Genomic DNA, 16293 nt, shown 5'->3' on the forward strand with positions numbered 1-16293 from the left:
GGGCTGGTTCACACCCCAGCTGTTCCCAGGGTTATATCTTAGCCAGCTGAGTCTACCAATCAGCAGCCCAAATTGGCAGCCAACTGTCTCCACCTTCCCCATTTCTGGGAAATGGAGCTTCCAATTCCAGCCACAGAATAGCCTCTGGGGTGGCTCCTGCAGCCAGAGTAGGATAGTCACCAGCCTCCATGGCTTGGATGGTAATTTCCCAGAGAGGCTGATGCAGGTCTCTGCAGCTTCCTCCCTGTTGGATATGGCACTGGGGCCTAGGCTTGAGCTGTAATATAATCTGGGTGGGAAGAAGCCGGTCCCCACCAGCACTGGGATCCTCGGTCTACACCGCTTCCTGCCGTGCCAGGTGCAGAGTTAAGTTGGTGGCTACCCACCTCTTTCTGACTTGAACAGGCTCAAACTTTAGCTGTTCTCAGGATTATACCATAGCACACTGAATTTACTCATCAGTAGCTGAAATTCGTGCCCAACTGACTCTTCCTCCCCCATTTTGGGGAAGTGGAGCTTTCAGTTCCAGCCATGGAACAGCTCCCAAGGTGGCTTGTGCCTCCAGTGGATGATAAGCACCGACCTCCGTGGCATGGAATACTCTACTTATGAGTCTTCTCTGAAGATTCATCTTCAGATGAATCTTCTACTCCTTCAAGGACATTGCAGGATGCTCTTCTGGCTTCCTGGAGCACCCAAACTGGTGCTTCAGCTAGCTCCAGAGAGCTCTGTGTGTTTACTAACTGCCCTGTAGCAGGAGCTGATTCTAGGAGCTCCTTACTCTGCCACCATCTTGCTGGTTCCTCTAATATATATTTTATATGTATATAAATATTTTAAAGATACATAGATTACACAAAATGTTACATTAAAAAATATGGGAGGTTCCCATATGGCCACCCCCACATCCCCCATTTTTCCTTCATCAACAACTTCTTTCATTAGTGTGGTGCATTCATTGAATTTGCTGAATACATTTTAGAACACTGCTGCACAGCATGAATTATAGTTTATGGTGTGGATTACACTACCCCAGTCCACCTAGTGGGTTATGGCAGGATATAAAATGTCCTTCATCTGTCCCTGCAATATCATTCAGGACAACTCCATGTCCCCAAAATGCCCCATATCACACCTCTTACTCCCTCTCCCTGCCCTCAGTAGCTTCCATGACCACAATCTCCACATCAGTGACATAATTTTCTTCCATTGCTAGAGTCACAGGAGTTCTATAGTAGAATACCAGCAAGCCCACTAAAATCTGTAATATATTCCTCCATCCTGTGTAACTTGGGACGGAGATGTCCACTCCATCTCTAAATCAAGAGGGGGCTTAGATCCCACATGACTGATGGATGCAATTCTCCTGCTCGCAGTTGTACACATTCTTGGTTGCCTGGTGTGGTGGTTGACCATTATAATTCCCCATCAGTTGATCTGGGTAAGTCCAATGAACCAAATAGTAGGTGTTCCAACTCTGTTGAGGTTCGGGGCCCAGATGACACATGGACCATCCAGAGATTCAAGTCTTCTGAGTATACACAAACTGCAGCATCAGTCACAGGTTCAGTAAAAATGACAGAAGAGGCATGTGTAGAGAGGTCACATCTGAGTCCAACTCCATCACAGTAAGGAGCACAAATTCCAAAGTAAGGCCCACTGCAAAGCAATGAATTCCACAGTCATCTGTCATGACTATAGGACCTGTGTGTCTCTGTAGCCCTCAGGAGCACCAGTATCTGGGGTTGTATCTACTTTGGCTGTCTTTCAGATCCTACTGAGATGTGCATAAGTGCGACCCCTCTGATGACCTTCCAACACATTTTGAAATCTCTTAGCCATATAAATTAATTTGTCTTTACCACTCCCCCTTTGATTTAAGGAATTTTTCTAGTTGCATCACCAGCAGGTGATTGGTAGCAATAAATCAGCACTAGGTAGGCTCATCCCTGGGTGTCATGTCCCACGCTGGGGAGAAGGCAGTGCATTTACATGCTGAGTTTGGCTTAGAGAGTGGCCACATTTGAGCAACATGGAGGCTCTCAGGAGGTAACTCTTAGGCACCCTGCAGCTCAAGGCCTAGTTTAAATATCAAGCACAGAAGCTCATAAGCATAATCATCAGTACAAAGGGCCCATCATTGGACCATTCTTCTTCATGGGTCTTTTCCCTTGCACCTGGGGGATTATGCTCTTCCACTGGGGGATGCAACAGAGCTGCCCAGGATGGGAACTCAGCACTCCCTCAGTTGTCATGTGTAACTCTATTCACTATGACAATATCCAATGAACATCTGAACATATCTATATATCCTATATGCATACCCTGGAGAACTCCCTTCCACGCATGCATTCCCTTTCAATGACACCGCTCACCAGTACTCTTGCCCTGTCATAGTGGATCCCCTCTGTGATCCAAAATTTCTTCAAAAATTAAGTCTAATATATTGCCAAATCCAATTAGAAGGATAATGAAACAGTATTGGCATGCTTATAGATTAGACATAGAATTTATAATAATTTAGAAAAACTAAAATAAAGAAATAAATTGGGGTATTAAAAAATGAAAAATATCATAAAACTTTGTTCCTGATATTCTGTGTTTCATCATTGTAATAGGTGTTGCCCTGCAAGTACGGTGGCAAGGCAATCTCTTCCATTCCTTCTGCAGTATCTACATCATTTAAAAAATTTTTAATTTTAACTTCTAAAGTTTTAGGTCACAGTAAAATCACATATACAATTAGGTGACTCCCATATACCCAATATCAAACCCTTTTCCCCCTTCCTCAGCAATGATCTTTTTACATGTGCATGTTGCACTTTCTACAGCTGATGTACCGATATTAAAATATAACTACTAACTGTGATTCCGTTATGGCTTACATTATGGCTTATATTTTAGACTGTATACTTTTTGGTTACATTATGTTTTACATTTTTGACTATTCACTTTTATATATTTTTGGTGAAATTTAACAGGGCTTCCATCCATTTTTGTAAGATCTTGTGGAACACTTCCATTGCCCTCCAGTAACCCCCACTTCCATCTATTCTATTCCTCTCTCCCACTCCCCTCAAGGCCCACAGCGACAACCAAGCTTCACTGCTTGGAGAACAAGATTCATAGATACTTACAACAATGCTGAGGGCTTGACACTCTAGTCTATCCTCCCCCTTTGGGAACCACCCATGCTCTTGAGAGACACCCTCTCCTCTGTTTGAGAATATCAGGCCTCCCCAGGATGGGGGTACAATAACTTCCCACTCATTGTACATATCTCCACCCACTAATAAAACACAATATGAGAACATGAACCCTCACACACTCCCTAGAAGTCTGTCCCAGGTACATCCTGTGCCAAATGTTCCCCATCAAACACCTTAAACAAGTATCCTTTCCTTAATATATTTTCTAAAGAGTTTTCTCAACATATAGTTTTAATCACATACCTGACAATCTCCCATGTTTTCCCCCTCACCCAACCCTTCTCCTCAACTACATGGGCCAGCTGACCCACCCTCCCAACCCTAACCCCCCAAGCCTTCAAAGTCCCACCCAATAGTATACCTATGTCATCATCTTATCCCTTCACTCCACAAAAACTTACCCACATTTTATCATAGATTTCTCTCATGTAGACATCAGCTCACACACACAACACCCCCCCCCACTTCCTATAAGCATATCGTCCAGTCTCTAGCTCTCTGAAACAGTCTGATTTGCTTAATTTATGTCAGAGAGGATATATAGTATTTGTCCTTCAATGTCTGGGTTACTTCACTCAACATAAGGTCCTCAAGGTTCATCCATGTTATCCCATGTGTTAGTACTGTATTCTTTCTTACAGATGAGTAGTATTCTGTTGTATGTATATACTACATTTTGTTTATCCATTCATCTTTTGATGGGCATTTGGGTTGATTCCAACTTTTGGCAAAAGTGAATAATGCCACTATGAACGTTGGTGTGCATGTATCAGTTTATGTCCTGGTTTTTAGTTTTTCTGGGGATATACCCAGCAGTAAAATTGCTGGTCATATGGCAAATCTGTAGCTAGTTTTTGAGGAACTGCCAAACTGAGCTCCAGAATGGCTGGATTCTTCCACATTTCCACCAAATGTGGATAAGGGTTCCCATTCATCTGCATCCTCTCCAACACTTGTAGTTCTCTATTTCTTTAATAGCCTCAAGTCTAATTGGTAAGATGGTATCTCATTGTAGCTTTGCTATGTATTTCTCTAATAGGTAGTGATGTTGAGCATTTTTCATGTGTCTTTTATCCATTTGTATTTCTTCTTTTTTTAAAAAAAAATTTATTATTATTATTTTTTTAATTACATTAAAAAATATATATGAGGTCCCATTCAACCCCACTGCCCCCGCCCCCCACTCCCCCCACAGCAACACTCTCTCCCATCATCGTGATACATCCATTGCACCTGGTAAGTTCATCTCTGAGCATCACTGCACCCCATAGTCAATGGTCCACATCATAGCCCAGACTCTCTCACGTTCCATCCAGTGGGCCCTGGGGGGATCTACAGTGTCCCGTAATTGTCCGTGAAGCACTATCCAGGACAACTCCCCGTCCCGAAAACGCCTCCACATCTCATCTCTTCCTCCCGTTGCCCACACCCAGCAGCCCCCATGGCTACCGTTCCCACACCCATTCCACATTTTCTTTGTGGACATTGGATTGGTTGTGTCCATTGCACACCTATGTCAAGTGAGGGCTTAGATTCCACATGGGTACTGGATGCACTCTTCCCACTTCTAGTTGTAGACACTCTAGGCTCCATGTTGTGGTGGTTGACCTTCTTCAACTCCATGTTAGCTGAGTGGAGTAAGTCCAATAAGTCAAAGTGTAGGAGCTGAAGTCTGTTGAGGCTCTGGGCCTGGGTGTCATATTATCAGTCCAGAGATTCAAAACCCCTACATATATCTTAAACTCAGCACCAACTACAATTCCAATAAAGTAGCATGCAAGTCTTGTGAAAAGAGATCCCCTCTGAGTCCATTTCCATCACGCAGAAACACCAGCTCCAAAGAATGGCCATCTGTCATGGCAGTGAACGCCTTCTGCCATGACCATAGAACCCGTGGGTCTCTTTATCCCTCAAAAGAACCAATACCTGGGGTTGTATCTACCTTATCTGTCTCTTAGACTCTGTTCACTTGTTCATAGGGGTATTCCTTCTGAAAACCTCCAGACTCTTTTTAGAGACTCACAGCCTTATATGTATTTCTTCTTTGGAGAAGGATCTGCTCAAATCTCTTGCACACATTTTGAATGGGTTGTTTGTCTTTTTATTTTTGAGAAATAGGATTTTTTATATATGTTGGATATTAGGATCCTATCAGATATATGATTATTAAATATTTTCTTCCATTGGGCAAGCTGTCTTTTTAATTTCTTGATAATCGCCTTTGAGGTGCAAAATACTTTAATTTTGAGGAGGTCCCATTTATCTATTTTTTCTTTGGCTTTTGTGTTTTGGATGTGAAGTTCATGTAGCAATTTCCTATTACAAGTTCCTGTAGATGCTTCCTACATTGTCTTCCAAGGTCTTTATGGTCTTGGCTCTTATATTTAGATCTCTCATTTATTTGAGTTGATTTTTGTATAAGGCATGAGTTGGTAATCCTCTCCTTCTTTTGCATATGGATATCCAGTTCTCCAAGGACCATTTGTTTAAGAGGCCATTCTTCCCAGTTTAGTGGGATTTGTATTTTCTTGAATATCAGATGACTGTATATATGAGGATATGTGTCTGAACTCTCAATTCAGTTTCATTGGTCAGTGTGTCTATCCTTCTGCCAATACGATGTTGTTTTGACCACTGTAGCTTTATTGTATGATTTAACATCAGGTAATATTTTTCCTCACATTTCATTTTTCATTTTCAAATGTCTTTGGCTGTTTGGGGCCACTTTCCTCTCCAAATAAATTTCATAGTTAGTCTTTCCAGTTCATTAAAAAATTCTGTGTTGATTTTTATTGGGTTTGCACATTAACTGTGTAGATGGGTTTGGATAGGAAAGTCATCTTAATGATGTTTATTCTTCCTATTCAAGAACAGGGAGTATTCTTCCATTTATTTAAGTGTTCTTTGATTTCCTTTAACAATGTTAGGGATTTTTCTCTAATATAAGTCCTTTACATGTTTAAATTTATTCCTACTGATATATGGCTGACAGGGAGCTGTACAGAACATATGTCCAGGGTGCATGGTAATGTTTGGATATACTCATAGTGGCAACAATTAAAAACCACAGCAGGGGGTTACTGGGTTCCTGGCCAGTGGTGCTCTGTCGTGGTCTGTAGGGGAACAGTGACAGTCTCCGAGGTGCAGTGGCGGGGACCGGGAGGGAGTGAGGTTTCAACAGTGAGCCCCTGACGCTAATGTCTATGCTTGTGTGCTGATAAGCCTAAAATAAGAACAAGGCCTAGAGCAGCATTGTGCCTGGGAATTTCCTCCTGTCAGCCTTCATGTTACTCAAATGTGGCCAGTCTCGAAGCCAAACTCAGCATGTAAATGCAATGCCTTCCCTCCAGCATGGGACATGACACCCGGGGATGAGCCTCCAAGGCACCAAGGGATCACTATCAACTACCAACTGATGATGCAACTGGAAAATGACCTTGTACAGAAGGTTCAATGCGGATCAGCAGAATATCCCTGTCTACATAAAATAACATGACTTTAAAATGCTGTTTCACCTAATGTAAGGGGTAAATGGAAAGGAGAAATGAGTTTATATGGCTATGAGTCTCTAAAAAAGAGTCTGGAGGCTGTCAGAAGGATTGCCCTTATGCACAACTGAGCAGAGTCTAAGAGACAGATAAAGCAGATACAACCCCCAGGTATTGGTTCCTGTGAGGACTAAAGAGACCCATTGGAGTTATGGTCATGGCAGATGGGGTTAACTACCAGGTCAGATGGCCCCTCTTTGGAACTGGTGTTTATGTGTGATGAATCTGGACTCAGATGGGAGCTCTCTTCATAAGACTTTCATGCTAATGTGCTGGAGTTGCAGTTAGTGTTGGGGTTTAAGATATATTTAGGGGATTTGAATCTCTGGACTGACAATGTGATAGCCAGGTCCTGAGCCTCAACAGACTCCAGCACCTACAATCTGATTTATTGGACTCAGCACACTCAGCTAAGATGGAGTTGAGGAAGGACAACCACCACACCATGGAGCCTAGAGTGCCTACCACTGAAAGCAGGAGGATTGCATCCAGTATCTATGTGGAACCTGAGCCTCCTCTTGACATAGAGATGCCATGGACATAACCAATCCAAGGTCCACAAAGAAAAGTTGGCATTGGAGTGGAGTGGGAAAAGTGGACAGGGTGGCTGATATGGGTATGGGGAATGGCAGGAAGAGATGAGAGGTGGAGGCGGCTTTGGGACAAGGAGCTGCCCTGGATGGTGCTTCAGAGGCAATCATCGGACATTGTAAATCCTCACAGGGCCCACTGGATGGAATGTGGGAGAGTATGGGCCATGATGTGGACCATTGACCATGAGGTGCAGAGGTGCCCAAAGATGTACTTATCAAATGCAATGGATGTGTCATGATGATGGGAATGAGTGTTGTTGGGGGGGGGGAGGTGGGGTGGGGGTGGTGGGGTTGAATGGGACCTCATATATATATATATATTTTTAATGTAATATTATTACAAAGTCAATGAAAAAATAAATAAATAAATATATTTATTCCGAGGTATTTGATTTTATAATTGGTATTGCAAATGGTATTTTTTCTTGATTTCCTCCTCAGATTGTTTAATATTGGTGTAGAGAAATCCTACTGATTTTTACACTTTGGTATTATACACTGTGACTTTACTGAACACATTTATAAATGCTAGAAGCTTTGTTTTAGATTTCTCATGGCTTTCTATGTAGAGAATCATGTCATCTGCAAAGAATGAAATTTTACCTCTTCCTTTCCAATTTGGATGCCTTTTATATCTGTTTCTTGCCTCATGCCTGACAAGGTACTTCTAACACAATTTTAAATGGGAGAGGTGATAATGGGTATTCTTGTCTTGTTCTTAATCTTAGAGGGAAAGATTTTACAATTTCAGCATGTATATGATGTTAGATGTGTGTTTTTCATATATATCCTTTATCCTGTTCAGAAAGTTTCCTTCTATTCTTACTTTTGCAGTATTTTTATTAGGAAAGGGTGGGTATTTTGTCAAATGCTTTTTTCTACATCTATAGATATGATCATGTGATTTTTATTTGACCTGATTATATGGTGTATTACTCTGATTAAGTTTCTTATGTTTAGATTTCATTGCATACCAGGGATGAAATCCACTTTGTCATGGATAATTCATTTGATGTGTTGCTGAATACAATTAGCAAGTATTTTGTTAAGGATTTAAGTATATAGGTTCATTTGAGAGTTTGGTCTGTTAATTTTCTTTCTCATGGTGTCTTTGTTTGCCTTTGGTGTTATGGTAATGTTGACATCATAGAATGAGTTACACAATGTTTCTTTTATTTCAATTTTTTGTAAGTGTTTAAGCAGAATTGGAGGTAGTTCCTTCCAGATGTTTGGTGGAAGTCACCTGCGAGGCTGTCTGACCCAGGGCTCTCCATTGTTGGGAGGATTTAATGAGAGGTTTTTTCTCTTTACTTGTGATTGGTTTGTTGAGATCATCAGTTTCTTCCTTTGTGAATGTCAACTGCTTATGTGTTATTGTTGGTATATAGTTTTTCAAAATATCCTCCTATGATTCTTTTTATTTCTGTGGGTTCAGTGGTGATATCCCCTTTCTCATTTCTTATTTTGTCTATTCACATCTTTGCTCTTTTTTCTGTGTTAAACAAACACAGGAAAAAGCTAAGGGTTTGTCAATTTTATTGGTTTTTTCAAAGAACTAACTCTTTGTTCTGTTTATTTTTTCTAGTGCTTTCTTATTTTCTTTTTCATTTAGTTCTGCTCTGAAATTTGTTCTTTCTTTCTTTCTTTCTTCATCCTTTGGTGTTATTTATTCTTTCAATAATTCCTCTAAATGTGCAGTTATTTGTTTGATTTTAGCTATTTTTCTCTTTTGATATATGAATTTATGGCTAAGAATTTCCCTCTCAGTACAGCTTTTGCTGCATCCCATAAGTTTTAATATGTTGTGTTATCATTTTCACTTATTTCAAAGTAGTTGCTGATTTCTTTTGAGATTTCCTCCTGGGCCCACTGTTAGTCTAAGAGTGTGTTGCTTAACTTCTATATCCTTGTGCCTAATCTGGTTCTCCAGCCCTTGCAGAATTTCAGTTTCATCCCACTGTGGTCAGAGAAATTATTTTGTATGATTCCAATCTTTCTGAATTCATTGAGACTTTCTCTGTGGCCTAGCCTGTGGTCTATCTGGGAGAATGATCCATATGCACTTCAGAAGAATATATTTATGCTGTATTTTGTTGTAGTATTCTGCATATGTCTATTAGGTTCAGATTCTCTAATAAATTATTCAAATCTTTGTTTCTTTATTGATTCTCTGTCTAGATGTTCTGTCTAGTGATGATAATGGTATATTAAAGTCTCCCACAATGATTGTGGAGTCATCTATTCCTCCATTTAGTTTATCCAGTGTTTGCCTCATGTATTTTGAGGCACTCTGATTAGGTGTATAAATATTTATGATTGTTCTTTCTTGATAGATTACCACATTTACTAATATGTAGTGCCCATTTTTGTCTCTCACAATAGTTTTGTTTTTAAAGTCTGTTTTGTCTGATATTAGTATAGTTACTTTTGCCTTTTTTGGTTATTAGTTGCTTGTAATATTATTTTTCAGCTATTCACTTTCAACCTTCTTGAATCACTGGGTCTATGGTGAATTTCATATAGACAGCATATAGATGGGTCACATTTTCTTATCCATTCTGCCAATCTGTGTCTCTTGACAGGTGAGTTTAATCCATTAACATTCAGTGCTATTACTCACAAGAAATTACTTACATTAGCCATATTTTCTTTGAATTTGTGTGTGTCATATGTTGTTTTTATTTTTTTTTGTCTTTTTTGTTCATCTTAAACTGTCCTCCAACTCTGACTTCAGTTTTTTTCTTTCAAGCTACAGAATTCCCCTTAGTATTTCTTGAAGAGCACATTCATTATTGGCATACTCTGTTAGTTTCTGTTTATCTGTGAATATTTTGAGCTCTCCATCAACTTTGAATGCCAGTTCTACTCAATAGAGTATTCTTGGCTGGAAACTTTTTTCTTTTAGTATCTTGACTATGTCATACCACTGTCTTCTTGCATCCATGGTTTCAGATGAGAAATCAGCATTTAATCTTATTGAGCCTCCCTTGTGTTCGATGGTTCTCTTTTCTCTTGCTGCTTTCAATATTTTCTCTTTGTCTTGAGCATCAGATAATTTCACAGATATGTTTTGGACTAGGCCTTTTGGGATTTATACTGTTTGGGTTGTGCTGTGATTCCTGGGCATGTACCATCCATCTCCCTCAGTAAGTTTGGGAATTTTTCAGCCATTATTTCCTCCAAAAAACCTTCTGTCCCCTTTCCCTTATCTTCTCCTTCTGAGATATTTGTGCATTTTGTGTTGTCATTCAGATCCCTAAGTCTCTATTGGATTTCTTCTAACTTCTTATCTAATAATTCTACTCTTTCTTTGATTTCAGATTTAATGCTTTCCACCTCAATAATTCTTTCCTCTGCCTATTCAATTCTGCTGTTATTTTCTTAGAGTGTTTTTTTTTTATTTTTTTTTATTTCTTGGATTGGGCCATTCATTACCAACAATTCTGTTATCTTTTTCCATATGTTTACAATTTCTTCAGTACACTCTGCAAGTGTTTTCTTAATATCCTTAATCTCTTCTTTCACTTCATTATAATGATCCATGATATTAGTTTGGACATCTTTGTTTAGTTGTTCAATGTTCTGCTTCTCTTCCTGGTTTTAAGTTTTTTCATTGGTGTGGGCCATGTCTTCCTGATTATTGGTATGTTTTGTAATTTTTTGCTGCTCTCTGCTCATCATTTTATCTTGATGGGTTTTTTCAGTTGGTTATGTCCTCCATGTAGTCTCAGGTTTTATTTAGTTGCTGTTTTTGTGCGTGTATTAAGTTTTCTATTTTATACTTTTTTCTTCTTATTTTATTTCCTTGTTGTTGTCTAAGTTCCCTTGAATGAAAAAGTTTACATCCAGTAGAAGCAAAAGAAGTGAAAAAAAAAAAAGATTTAATAGTAATATTGATAGTAAATGTTAGCAGAAGAATCATATAAGACCTAAGGGATTGGATATTAAACTCATGTAACTGTGTAGAAATACAGGAATAAAAAAGTTGTGCACCTCCAAGGAAATGGGGAACTGAATATCAAAAAGAATATAGTGTGAATTAACAGGTCAGTATGATGAAGAGAGAGGGAAAGAGAAAAGAAAGGATAAAAATAGAAAGTTAATAAAGGATAGAAAACAAAACGGTTAGAATTAAAAAGTCAGAAAAAATGGGGACTAAACAAAGGTAATTGGAATGTAAGGACAACAACAGAAGGTGGAAGTTAGAAAGATGCAGGAGGGAAATGAGACAGCATTGATTGCCAAAATAAGTACACACAGAAATGAGAAAATCAAGAAAGTGGAATCACACCAATCAAGAAACAAGCTGGTAGCATCGAAATGACCAGTCTCTTTGAAAGAGAGCACCCACGCCTTCCTGGGAACCCTAAATATGCTCTTGGAAGCTTATTAAGCACTTCCTGTTGTCCCCCTCCCTTAGAGGAGTTGTACAGGACTAGTTAATTGCCTGGCTCCACCTTCTCCCAGACTAATTTTCCCTATCCCAGGGAGGTTAGGTAAATCAGACTGCCTCAGCAGATTTACCTCTCCCTTCTTCCTGATTTCTCTAGAGTCCAGCTGGTATGCTTCTGAAAGCTAAAAAAAGGGGGGTCCAGATCATAGAACCCACACTCAGGGGACCCCTCTCCACCTTTCACCAGAACCCTCCCACTCTCAGAATTTGTCTCTTCTAGCTGACTGACTGGCAAGAGTCAGGGAATGCTGTGGCTTCCTGCCCTGAGGGAGGGGCTCAGCTGTCCAAAAGCTCCTGCATGAAGCATCAGAAACTCATGGTTTCACCTTGCACAATCATTCTTTTTTTTTATGCTCTCTGCATATGGATGCCCTTAAGCCTCCTGCTTTTTGGGTTACCAAAAGAGCTCAGTCGGGAAGGGTTTTGCTGCACTCAGTTGTTTTATTTAGGCGAGATGATGTAGGTATACTTAATCTGTAACCATCTTGCCTCTCTCCATTTTTTTTTTCTTGATTGAATTCTTTATGCAAAGTCTTTGTTAATTTCAGAAGAAAATAAGTTAATATAGGAAGGAAGAGAAGGTGGGAAGAGTGCTGGTGAAGGAAGGGAATGGGTCAGTGTGAAAGGACCTTTGTGCAGGAATGCCAAACCCAGCAACTAGACAGGGTGAAGGACATGTCACTGCTATTTGATAGGATTTGTCACCTTGTTGTTGAATGAATTGCAATTGCTTAAAGAATTTTATCATATCACAGTTTACATAATGATTTCAAGTACTTTTCACAAGTGAATCAATTTTCTCAGTTTATTCAACTATTTTAAAAGCAGAAACCTGGGAATGATATCTACCCTTTCCCCCCACATACCATCTAACTCTGTAGGGCACAGCTTTCTACTGGGATTCCCTCATTTTTGTCTGGAGCCAGAACCCTCAGCCCAGAAGAGAAGTGGCTCTTCTCATTCAAGACGCCCAGCACTTGCCCTCTGAATTTGAGTCATTTTCTGGTTGCATAGCAAACAGAAAATCTGCTTCTTCTCCCTTGGGTCTGACCAAGGCCACCAGACATTGAGCAGTGGGGCCAGGACTGATGAGACCACAGTAAGCAGTAGCCATGTTTAAGGGTAAAGAAGACATGTTGAGGTCTGGACCTCAGAAATTCAGGGTCACCCCATTCCTCTCTGAACCCCACCTTGGTCTGCAGGCAACATCTTCAGACTATTACACATAGCTTCAGAGAGAGGGAACCCGCCCCATTCCCCACAGACAAAACACCAAAGGTCTGTCCTGAATGTGAAAGAGAGCCCAGTGCTGACCCTGGTTCTCCCTTGCCTCTTCAGGTTTATGGGTCTTGGTCTGTCCCTTTCCTTCACATGGCCTCAGTATCCCCATCCCTAACTGAGGGCCTAGGACACATATGTCAATTGTAGAATTGGAATAGAGCCTGAGGGAGCTTTTGTTGATTCACTATCTTTTACCTTATTTATCCTTGAATAAGCCAACATAAGCAAATTATGTCTAGAATTAAATTCATGATCATCTTTGGAAATGGTTATTATGAAAAAGAAACTAATATTTTAATCACAGATTTTTTTTGTTTAAAAATTATTTCAAAGCTGTTTTGACTCTTGACCCCTAACTGAAATCCTAAAATGACTGGGCATAAATAAGACATTAACGGAGTAAGAGATTTATTGTTCTTTTATTATTCTCCCAATTACTATGAACTATTAAAAGAATCAGGGAGTTATTGTTAAGTAAAAACAGTTCAGGAGATTGACTGTGGCTTAAGTATTGAGTGCCTGTCTCCAACATGGGAGATTCTGGGTTTGGTTCCTGGTGCCTTCTGAAAAACACAACAAAAAAGAAACACCAAGGAAACAAATGAAAAAAAAGCCTCAGGGGATAAGTGATGATTTCTCACTTAAAACGTCCCAGGTTCAATCCCTGGCCCTGGGACCTCAAAAAAACCCCACCACATCACAAAAATTCAAAGCCCCTTACCTGGCAGATCCAGTCACAGAAATTCCTCTATTGTTTTATTTTTCCATAAATAATATAACACCAGTTTGTTATTTCATTTATGTACCAAACTCTCCTAACTGGCTCTCCTGTTCATAGAAATCCTTTAAATAAAATACATACCAAGAGCTAAAAGCATCTGTAAGTAGTTAAGATTTCTACTTTGAAATCATCATCAGAGCTAACAGGGATGCCTAGGTTTGCCATGACCCTGGACCACCACGTGGCATTAATCTGCATCTTCTGCCCACAGGATCAGAGCTGTGAAAGCAGGGCTGTGTATCTGTGGGTCTGTGGCCCAGGAAGAACGGGACTCAGAGAAGGTGACCACTCAGGGGATGGCTGGTGGGGAAAGACAGGGAATGAGCAGGATTCTGCTGACCAAAAACCGCATTGTTCCTGAGCTTATGGAGGAATGGGAGGGTTAGGGACTACATAAAAAGGACAGGGAGGGGGAAAGGAGTTGTCTTAAATTGTCATGTTTCCATGCAAAAAAAAAAATCATGTACAATTGTGTCAAAGCACCTGTAAACAGAGTGATAGAGAGGGTTTATTGTGTACTTTTAAGTTAATATGCATAGACATATCTAAATAGGTAGACATTAATATTGGTGTGAATGTGTCTGTAGGTAAATATAGCCACAGTTAGTTTGGCCTCACTGGCCCCAGGGCCTATAGTCAGTCTTATTTAGGCAACTGCCTGAGTAGGAAACAGGGTTGTGGTCTGTAGACCAGGACAGAAAGTGGTCATAAGAGACCCAGGTGGGACTTTGCCTTGATTTAGGCATCCCCATGGGAGTTTACTTTAAGAAAGTCAGTTGACATTAAAAAAAGAATCAGGAAGCCATTATATATGGCATTACTTGGCCTAGAATTGTCTCTTAATAAACAAACATCTATCTACTGTTATAGATTAGTGATATTGACCAGACTCAGACTTTGAATAAAGCTCTAATTGAGAGCTTCATTAGCTGCGCAGTGACTGTCTCATTCTATGCGGAGGAGACAGCAGCCCTGAGTTAAGGGAAGAGGTGTTTTTATAGCCTTTGAGGATGGGGGGGAGGAGTTACTAGCAAGCAAGCAGGCACGGAAGCAGAACACTGTGGTTAGCTGAAGATAGTGTATCTATTTTTTTCTTTTTTAAAAGCCCTTTCTTGTGAGCAGTCCCATGTTATTTTTTGGCCCTTTTCTTGGGGACAGCCCTAAGTTATTTATTAACACTCTCCTTGGAGACAGCCTAAGTTATTTATTTATCTGAAGGCACTTGCAATTCCCATTTCCTAATGTAGTTCTATTCCTATTGTCTCAATGTGGCCTTACCCTTACACTACCAAGAAATGAAAGACCTTCCAAATGGTGTGTTTAACTTTATGATGATTGTCATCCTGTGCAGCAGCCCTTGGGGATGCATCCCTAGGAGGAGGCTTCCCTAGGAATCCCTCCACATTGAAAGCTCTCAGCACAGGGTCAGGGACAAATCATTTGTGGGAGGAGCTTAGCAGTGTTGGGAATGCTGATGAGTCATTTCAGATATAATAGCTTTAAAACTGTCATGACTGGCTTGCCTAGCTGTCACTTTTGCAGAAAATCCTCTTGAGAAAATACCTGTGAAGAAATAAATTTATATTGAGATCTTTGGGGTGCAGCTAAACTCAAATAATTACACGTGCAATTGTCTTAAAATTAGCCCAATAAACATTTTTTAGCCATTTAGCATTAACTGGCTTTGCATACCCCAGGAAATTAGCCCAACATAGGCTCTCAATTTGTAGGTAAGCAGGGATGTTTATATGGTCCCAAGCTACCTTGGCACTCCTTGCCCTGCTTCCTCTTCGGGGGCTCCTTCCCACCTGTGGCTTTTGGAAGCTTTTCTGTAGGGGTCCATCCTACAAAACAGTCAACACCATGTCCTATGAACAGATTGTCACTGCCATCTGGTGGTTATGTCTTCTGGGTCAATGACAAAATCCTCCATTTAAATTCCCCACAGTTGCACATCCTGCTAATGGGCTTCCTGTGTTCCCTGAGCATGTGAATTGTGGAATTTCCTTTCTGACCCAAAAAGGGGCTTCACCTGGTGTTCCACTGCTTTTTCTTTAGCTGCCCCAAGGGCAGAGAGGGAAGCTGTGGAAGGGGAGCAGATACCTGGATCCTGGCCCCAGATTTGGACAGGAGTATGTCCCAACTGGGAAACATGTCATGGGGAGTCAAGAAGGAGGAACAGGTGCCAGAGAGCATCCTCCCTTCACCCAGACTCTTCTCTCCATATTTTATCCCAGCTCCAGCTGTCACGCCCAGGCTCCGATTGTAGACCGGGGACATCTTGATCAGATATATGTGATGTTACACTGGGCCACCATTTCACATCACCCTCCTCCCCCCAGGTGCTTGGCTCCCTCCATGGAGTCCTCACACTCTCAGAGTCCTCCCTCTCTTATGCCCATCAACTCTCCGCTGTGTCCTTTTAGGA

This window comes from Dasypus novemcinctus, chromosome 20 (assembly GCF_030445035.2).
Source record: "Dasypus novemcinctus isolate mDasNov1 chromosome 20, mDasNov1.1.hap2, whole genome shotgun sequence".
Taxonomy (NCBI): Eukaryota; Metazoa; Chordata; class Mammalia; order Cingulata; family Dasypodidae; genus Dasypus; species Dasypus novemcinctus.